The following is a 10,343-nucleotide window of genomic DNA, read 5'->3' as shown; positions in this document are numbered from 1 at the left end:
TCTTCCCACCACTCATGTGGCCTGAAAAGTGGAGAGAACTCGGTTTCTTTGGGGAAGTCTTATAAAGAAGGAAATTGCCATCTGGGGAAAAACCATGTCACACAAGCATTTTCAGGGCTCTTTCAGAACCAGTTAATTTCTTAGAATGGAGGGAATCATAGTGCAGGAAGATTTGACAGATTATGTTCTACCCCCACATTTCCAGATGAAGGTATGGAGACTCAGGGAGCTGACATCGCAGAGCTGAATGTCGAATCTCACCGCTATGACTACTTGCTCAGAGTTTGGTCCATCCTGCTAGGTTCCTGAGGAACAAGACAAAGCCTGATAGAGGTAGGTAGAGGCACAACCATCAGGGTATTAGAGAGCCTTTCAAAAAGGGCTGATTATAGGCTGGGACAGCCAGAGGCGATGTGAGGACAGCAGTCTGAAGGCAAGTTAGGAATCAGCATGAGGCAAGCATCCAAATGAGTTTCGGGACTCAAGGTCCTGGAGAAAAAATGGTCTTGCTTCATTCTTTTATACAGATTGGCAAACCTCAATCTATAGCTCTAACCAAGCCACAAGAGGCCAGGTGCAGGAAGACAATGGCTGGGAATCTATTATCACTCTGTGATTCAGGATGTGGGATTTTTATATTTCCTAGTGGCTACTTGAGTTCCTGCTCTTGGAAGACATTCTGAAGTCGAAAATAACCACCATCAGCTTCTAACCTCACCCTCTAGTCCTTAGCTCTGCTGTACTTTTTTCAGGATCAATGTGCTTATTGATACTTAAAATGGTTATGCATTCGTGCATGCGTACATGCATTTGTTTTCTTGTTTACTGCCCATTAACTCCTGAGTTCAGCACTTCATCTTTTCTTAGAATTCCTAGTTGCTCAGTAAATATTTACTACATGAAGGAATAAAATTCATGGCTAAACATGGGATACTAAAGATATTTGTTTTTGTCCTACTTTAAAGAGACTTCACTGTCTGTTTTTTCCCCTCACTTCCTCTGCTTGATACTTAATGTAATGATGATGGTCCTTCCTGCTTTTCTACTGAGAGCATTAGCCGTCTAGGGCCAGATTAACTGCTTCCGAAAGTTTTGGCTGACAGCACATTAAATACTGTGTGGTACAAATTAAGTTTTTCATTGCGATTTCTTTCAAGACATGCATAAGTATGTATGTGTGATTTCTGGAAGACTGATAGGCATTCTGCAGTGTGTGTGTATGTGTGTGTGTGTGTGTGTGTGTGTGTGTGTGTGTGTGTGTGTGTGTGTACAGGTACTAGCGTTTATATTTAGGTCTGGGTGCTATTCTTTAGAATTTGCTCTACCACTTGAGCCACAGCTCCACTTCTAGATTTTTGCCTGTTAGTTGGAGAGTCTCATGGACTTTCCTGTTCACTCTGATTTCCAACTTCAATCCTCAGATCTCAGCCTCATGAGTAGCTAGGATTACAGTTGTGAGCCATTGACACTTACTTTGACATTCTGCATTTTACTCAGTTCATTTGTGAACTGAAACAATAATAAAGGTGAGTTCAAGCCTTTGAAATTCTTCATTTATGGTTTAACACCTGACAGTTCACATTAATTCTCCACATGTGGAAATGTGGAACTTTCTCCCAGAGTTGAATGCCATATTCTGTATAAGTCCAGGTGACCAAGCTTGATGATTTTTGAGGCTCAAAGTTTCTATACTTCTGTATGCATTATTTTTTTCCAATTCCACTGTTAGTCTCTGATTGTGTCCAAATTAAAGCCTTTGGTCTTTTTTTAGTGCCTATCTCCCTTTTAACAACATAAGAAGGATGTAGATGCCAATGATTCATACTTGTAGTCCAAGCTACTTGGAAATTTGAGAAGAGGTGGATCATCATTTGAGGACAGCCTGGGAAGAAAAGCTCACGTGACCTCCTTCTCAATCCATAGCTTGGCCCAGTGGTGCACACCTATCATCCCAGTCCAGATGGGAGGGTAAGATTAAGAGGATCATGGTGCCAACCCAGTCCAGCCATAAAAGGTTTTGAGACTCCATCTTCATGGAAGGAAACTGGACATGATGGCATGTACCTATGATCCCAGTGGCAAATGGAAACCCAGCCCAAAGTAGGTAGATCACAGCTCAGGGGTACTATCAAGCCGGAAGTAAGACCTTATCCAAAAAATAACCAAGGAATAGCAGACTTGGAGGTATGGCTCAGCAATATTGCACCAGCATAGAAAGCTTGAGATCCTGAGTTCAAACCTCTGGTACACACACACACACACACACGGTGGGGGGGGGGAGAGAGAGAGAGAGAGAAAGAACCAATTTATATCCTATTCTGTTCAAGCTGCTCCAATCATAAGTACTCTTGTTTGTGCAGTATTTTAACTTTTTCTGCCAACTTTCCTATGAATGCTGACATCATTTTTATTGATTTTTAACCAGCTTTTATTTAGATTTTGTTGTATCTTTTTTAAAACTTTTTCTTCATTCCTATCTGTATCTCAGACCTTTCATTTGGAAACATTTTCCTTCAAACTATAGAACTCTTTCAGAAGTTTCTTTACTAACACTCTGTGATACACTTAAATGTAATTTGTCTTTATCCCCAAATCTAAAAAGGCAGTCTGGCAGGATAAAGTGTTTGTGAATGGACAAGTTTTCTTTGAACACACTGAAGACACCATTCCTTTGTTGATACATTTCTATCTTTGCTGGTGAGAGCATCAATCATTTGACAAAAGCCATTTCTTGATTGGTGATGTGGGTTTTCTTACTGACTACGTTAGAACAATCTTCATTGTCCTTTGGTGTTCTGGTTTGCCTCTGCTAGGTCAAGGTGTCAAGAGTTGAGGGCAGCTTCTGTGCTCTGGATATGGGTTGAGTGTGTCCCCCAAGAGTTCATGGATTCAAGTGTTGAGGTAGAGGAACCTTTAACAGGGAGGACCTAGTAAGAGGTCCTGAGGTTGATTTGAGCGGGTATCATTGGAAAGGATCGTGGGGCACCAGTCTCCTTCCAGTTCCCTGTTTCAAGATGTGATCTTTTCTTCCCATGTAAATTCTTGCATACACTGTCTGTAATTTGGACCTCACCAGAGCTAAGCTGATGTTGGTGCACGCCCTTGAGCTCCAGAACTGTGAGCTAGATTAACTTCTTTCTTTTGCCAGTCTGCTCCAAGTATTTTGGTACAGTCACAGAAAATCAATGACTAGAAGGGTTTCTAGAATAAATGCTAGCATTGATAATAATTCTAGAATATTCTCAGCCATTACCTTTTAGGACCCATTCTGATTATCCCTACTGGCATACTGGCTAGGTAGCATTTAACTCAGCAGTGTCTACCACTATAGCCACTAGTCACATGTGGCTAGCTAGAACATTTCTATCATTGGAAAAAGTTCCTTCAGACAGGACTGGCAGACATCACTGTAGTCTTGTTTTCTCCTAATCTTTCATATTTTCTACTTCTGTCTCACAGGAACTATGGGCTGAATGATTTTTTCAGACCAATCTTCTGTCTCACCATTTCTTTCTTCGATTTCATCACTGACTTTGAAAAGATCCAATTAGATGTGCATTTTTGCTTCTAGACATTCTATTTTGAGATGCACTAAATATACCTGGTAATGATATGAGCTAAGGGTTTCTGTAAATTACTTTTGTGTGTGTGTGTAAATTTTTTTTTCAGCCCAAATAGGTGGTATGAATTCCAACTGGAAACTCACATGAGGACTGGGCTTACATTACAAGTTCTCACGGGAAACTTCCTCTCCACCCAGCCCCCGGGGTTGTGACAGATACGTTTTCTAGTCGTCAGTTTTTCTGTATGGTGGAGTTTATTTCTCATTAATTTAACAAGGACTGAAGTTCCCTGAGCTCCAAGCTTAATGCATTGAGCAGTGGGATGGGAGATAGATGATGTTTTCTCCACAGTGTTACATTCTGTACCTTGGGAAAGTCCTGGACTGCACGTCCTCATCTATCTGTCTTGTGAAGCCATCAAAATGGAGTCTCAAGGTCTCAGCTCTTCAAGGTTTGGTGGCAAACCTTGGGGAGAAAGCCAACATCAGTAAACACGGTATTTAGTTAGATTCAGACTTTGATGATTATGGGCTGGGAATATGGCCTAGTGGCAAGAATGCTTGCCTCATACACATGAAGCCCTGGGTTCGATTCCCCAGTACCACATATATAGGAAACAGCCAGAAGTGGCGCTGTGGCTCAAGTGGCAGAGTGCTAGCCTTGAGCAAAAAAAGGAAGCCAGGGACAGTGTTCAGGCCCTGAGTCCAAGGCCCAGGACTGGCAGCAACAAACAAACCAACAGACTTTGATGATTCTAAGAAAAAAATATCAGATAAGCTCAAATTGAGGAACATGTTAACAAAACACCTGACCCCTACTCGCCAAAAATGAAAAGGTCATGAAAGAGAAAGGAAACTGAGGAACTGACAAAGATAAGACCAGAGGAGATTAAATCAACGTAGTCATCAATGGGAATCTGGAAGGATGAAGAACAGTAGTAGAAAAATTAGTGGACTTTGTCAAGTCGTAAGTGTAGCTAGCAGAGACACACAATGCTAACAGGGTAGTTTTGATAAAGGAACCATGATAATGTTTGATGATAACTTCAGAGGAAACTGAAACTAGAACTCAGCACTATCTTTGCAACTTTTTTATAAACCCAGGAGTATTCCAAAAATTTAAAAAATCAAAATGTAAACCTCTGATGATTTCTTACTTTCATTCTTGCTAAGTAAGGCATTCCAAGTATCTTTTCTCCTTCCCTTTCCATCTTCCTTACTTCGCTCCTCTCATTTTTTATTTTTATTTTTCTCTCCTTCCATCTCTTTTATTTTTAAATTTTCTTTCTCTTTTAAGTAAGCATTGTTGCTGTCTCTGAATCCACTAAGTCTACCATTGCACCAAAAATAAAGCCTCTTGTTCAGGAAGAGCCTTTATTGTAACAACTAACAAACTCCAATTTAATGAATGAAATATTATGAAATCATAGTAGAAAGTGTTCAAGGAAGCAGGAACCAGAAAGCAATGGGTATTTGAAAGAACACAATTGATAGCAGTGCCCGTTTATATTTACCCTTCAAGAAGAAAAAAAAGCAGAGATAAACCTATAAGAAGTTCACAAAAATGACACTAGTCTACAAACTGAAAACTATTCATATTTCTCTTGAATAAAGTTGGAGTTTTAACTTCTGATACTTCATAATGTTGGTCTTATTTAGAGTCAGTTTGTCTAGTTAAAATGAGGACTAATGAGTCCACTAATGTGGATGACCTACAGTTTTATAGGAAAGGGAAAATCGGGCACAACGGTATACCCAGGGGAAATGCTATATGAAGATCTCTAGCAACTAGAAGCAAGGATAGAGATCTGAAAAAGGTTCTTCTCCCAGCTCTCAGAAGGACCAACCTTAGTGACATCTAGAATTCAGACTTCAAGCATCCTGAACTGTGACACAATACGTTTCCACTGCCAAAGTCACCCAATCTGTGAAAGTCAATTACAGGAGTCCAGATTACTGAAGTAGTTGCTCCTTAAATCTCGACATCTTTCAGACATCAGGAGAGATAGCTACCGGTGTCTCCTGCATGTGCAAGTAGGTCAGACCTCACATATTACAACTATACAGAGGGCCTAGAGGTATCTGGAGTTTATTTCCAACCACTTCACAATATTCCCAGAATTGGCCAATGTTCTTTTCTATTAATGCTGCAGAGTGATTCTGGAACACAATCCATTATCCTCCTTCAGAGAGCTCTCTACCTGAAAAAGCACAGTGTTCATATTGACATTGCACTTTAAAAAATGGTCTGAAGCAAATCTAAGAGCACTCTGCCCATTCAGATTCAGAAATTGGTTAACCAGTAAGGGTATAAAAACAGAGATGCCGGGGCTGGGAATATGGCTTAGTGGCAAGAGTGCTTGCCTCCTACACATGAAGCTCTCGGTTCCATTCCTCAGCACCACATATATGGAAAACGGCCAGAAGGGGCGCTGTGGCTCATGTGGCAGAGTACTAGCCTTGAGCAGGAAGAAGCCAGGGACAGTGCTCAGGACCTGAGTCCAATGCCCAGGACTGGCCAAAAAAACAAAACAAAACAAAAAAAAAACAGAGATGCCACTGTCTTTGGCAAGGTCACACGGTGATATGTGCTGGAGATTGGAACAGAACCAATGTGCCAGTGTGGAGCACTGTCTAGAGGCAGGATGACCTCCAGTACTGACCTTGCCTGTCTCACAGATTATGGGGCCAATGGTTTGTTTTTTGGTTTTTTTGTTTTGTTTGTTGTTGTTGTTTTTTTGGCCAATCCTGGGGCTTGGACTCAGGGCCTGAGCACTGTCCCTGGCTTCTTTTTGCTCAAGGCTAGTACTCTGCCACTTGAGCCACAGCACCACTTCTGGCTTTTTCTATATATATGGTGCTGAAGAATCGAACCCAGGGCTTCATGTATACTAGGCAAGCACTCTTGCCACTAGGCCATATTCCCAGCTTGGGGCCAATGGTTAAAATACTCCGACACAGGCAGCTCCTAATGTCTCTTTCAGTCCAACAGAGCCCAGGTCTCTTAGTAGTCAAGAAAATAAATGATTTATAGGTTAGCCCCAAACTCACCCAGCTAAGGGCCCCAAATCAGGCAGTGTGGTGGAGGAACTCTAGAATTTTGACCTCCCAGTAGAATAGATGAAATTTGTCCAGACTAGATTTTAACCCCTCTGAAGAAATAAAATAGGCTTTTCCCAGGTATTTACATCTCTCCCTTCTGTCTCCTTCCTGTTCATGCCATAATATCACAGGCAATGTTATTGCAGGTGATATACATTATATTATATGTAATTAATTATATCATTTGATTATTATATAATTATATAATTATAATGATTATATCATTATAATATAATGATTGTATAATGGTATACAGTGGTGATTATATCATAATATATTATGGTATATTATATAGGTAATTATATCATTATAGATGATCATATACCGCTCCTTTAGACAGGAGGGATACATTCTGCAAATACATTCTGGGATATATTCTGTAAATACTATCAACCCCTACATAGGCTAAGCTTTTTCCTATGTGTACATACCTATAATAGTTTAATTTACAAAATTAGTCACAGTAAGACACTAACAATGGCAAGTAGTAATCCAATAGGACAATTATAATAATGTACTATAAGAAAAGTTATTTAGAACTTATTAATTATTTCTGGAATTTTCCACTTGATATTTTCAAACCACACTTGAATGCAAGTAACTGAAACCTGAGAAGGGCAAAATCAAAGATGGCAGCAGTGGCTAGGGGGAGATGTGTTACTATAGAAGGGAAACAGATGTTCTAGAGCATTCTGAATTCTCTCTCGCTAGGGACAGAGGTATCCTGAAAGCACTGGCACATACTGGGCACCAAATGCTGGGCATTAGCATAACATGCCAGAGGGCTGCTCAGGACATGATGAATCCTCCACAGACACCTGATCCTGAGATCACCTCTTCTCCAGCAGGCTTTCCTGAGATCACACACTGGAGTCTTCAGCATGTTCTCACGTTTGCCCCTGTGAAACCTCTGCTGATAGAATGTAGTAAGGCTAGGGAAGAGAGCTTACTCCCTCTTACCCCCGCAAGTTGCTTGGACAAATTAACAAAGATCTATTCAAAGTGAGTAGAGGTTGCTGCTCTATGGGAGTCCCGGTCCTGCAGGTCTATTAGAGTTTGCACTGGAAGTCAAAGCTCAGCCCTGTCGAGTTAAGTTGTAACACAGAAAGCCTGAGAATGCTTATCCTTCACCTCCCCAGGGTGACTGATTACAAGGCTAAGGGAGTTGCCCCAGTTTCTCTGTTTTGAGATTGAGTTAGTCTGTTCTCACAGGCTGAAGAACCACAGTTCTTCTGTGACATGAGCATGGAAAGATAATTCTCACCATAGAGTAATGTCCTGGTAGATGTTTTTGGCTCAAGATTATTGTGTGACCCAGGCCTAGCTACTAATGAAGTCATAAGTGACCAGAACTAATTTCTGGATGCATGGAAATATCCCCTAAGATCTCAAGGGGAAAATGTGAGAAAAGAACCCTGGAAGCAAGTTGATATTGTGCAGCCAATAGGGCATTCTTATAACTATGGCTTCATTTGTATGAGTTGGCAAGTGAGTCTGAGAAGTTCCTGTTAAACATTCTCAAATTTCCTGCTTTGACCACTAAATGAAGTTTGAGGACAATGCCATGAAAACGGAACCACAATGTCTGGCCACTTCATCAAACCCACTGGTTGGTAAAAATAAATCAAATTGTGGCAATTACTGCAATAATTTTTATTCTACAACATCACATGAACATCTCTAGAGAAGAAAAACAATCCCAGGCCTTTGGCAGAGGAGCTGGACTAAGGTGGAAGCCAAGGAATCACCTAAAGGTACAGACATGTCAACACACTCTTTCTTCCTGCAGAAATGTTGCTAAAACATAGGCAAGTGATACAACGTGGCTCAAACCCACAGGGCCAAAGAGACTTAAAGAAGATGTGTTAGCACACAACTAATGCCAACAAGCATAGATAGCTCAAGAGTGGTGGATTCCAGCCACTATCACTAAACAAGAGAACCTGAGATTTAAAACTCAGAGAGGAAGTCACAAAAGTATGCTGTTTTTCCTCCAAAGAATCTTGGAAAACCTCAGGTGTTCAGGTTTCAGGTCCCTTAGAAGCAAGGAAAATAGAAGAACTGTTGAAAAAAATGTAAACATTTTTTAGATCTCCAGATGAGTCCCCTAGTCAAGTGATTGTCCTTCTACCCTTACCTGAGGAGATAAGAAGTTTAACAAGAGACTCGGGACTCTGAACATACCTTACTGAATGTTTTTTGTTGTTGTTGGATGGGGGCTTGAACTTGAGGCCAGAATACTGTCCCTGAACTTTTGTGCTCAAAGCTAGTGCTCTACCACTTAGAACTACACCTCTACTTCTGGTTTTCTAGTGGTTAAATGGAGATAAGAGTCTTCTGGACTTTCTTACCCTGGCTGACTTTGAACTGCGATCCTCAGACCTCAGCCTCCTGAGTAGCTAGGATTATAGGGGTAAGCCACCAGTGTCCGGCTTCTTGCTGAAATTTGAGTAGAATCTATACCCTGAACAGCAGGTCCCCCAACTTTTCTCTACCTAGGCTGGTAGATGATTGGCAGACAAGGTAGAGAATTTTGTATTTTGGTTAGTTTGGAGTACAACATAGATATTGTCATGGGACTTTTTCCTGCATGCATGCCCTAGGATTTTTAAAATTAATTAACTAATGTGGCAGCCACTAACTAGAAGAGGTCATTTAATCTTACATTAAGTAAAATTAAATAAAATTAGGAATTTACTCTGTCAGCCACAGTAGCCAGGTTTTATGTGATATATAACTACTATTTTGATTAGTGTTGATGTTAAGCTCCCTCATGACCATGCAGAGTTCTATTCACACTAGATTGGAAAATCCCTTTTTTCAGAGAACAAATAGAGAGAAGAGACCTCAAGATTGATGCTTATTGATCATCTGTAGTGAAACCCAATGGCTAAGAAGCTTTACTAATGCAAGGAGTATTATCAGTAAGATATTTCATATCGCCTCCTAAAAATACACATGTGCATAAACATCACACTGAACCCATTAATATGTGTGATCAATATGCATGCTAATTAAAAATGGAAAAAAAATATTTAGCCAGGTGCCAGGAACTTATGTATATAATCCTAACTACTTAGAAGGCTGACATTGAAAGGATAGATGCTTTAGGCTAGCCTAGGCAAAAAGTCCACAATAATGCATCTCAATAGAAAATGTGAGTGTGGTAGAGCATACCTATCATCCCCACAACAGTGGGATGCATAAAATACATGGCTCAGCATCCAGGTATGTATGGGAATTGAGACTCTACCTCAAAAACAGCCAGTAGGGAACAAAGGGCTCAAACATAGAGCATCTACCTAGCAATCAAGAGGCTCTGAGTTCAAATCCCAGTGCACTAATTAATTGATTAATTTTTTTTAAATCCTAGGATGAGCACGAAGGGAAAAAAATTCCATGACAAACTCAATGTTATAACCTAGAAAAACAAAATACAGATACAGAAAAAAGACCATTCAGTGCATGATACGGGGGTGAGGGAGAAGATGTAGCTAAAATGAATAGTTGGCATGTTCAGAAGTTAGGACAAAATTGTCAGCTTTATGATCTCTTAAGAATGAATAAATAATAGGTTCCTTTGGGAAAAAAACAACAAGAAAATGAGAAAAAGATATTAGCTCCAAGAAAAATGAAAAATTATATAGGAGGGAAATATAATTCTGACTCACTATAGCAG

Source organism: Perognathus longimembris, chromosome 6, assembly GCF_023159225.1.
Source record: "Perognathus longimembris pacificus isolate PPM17 chromosome 6, ASM2315922v1, whole genome shotgun sequence".
Lineage (NCBI taxonomy): Eukaryota > Metazoa > Chordata > Mammalia > Rodentia > Heteromyidae > Perognathus > Perognathus longimembris.
The sequence above is the reverse complement of the archived record's forward strand: the minus strand, read 5'-3'. Positions refer to the sequence as shown.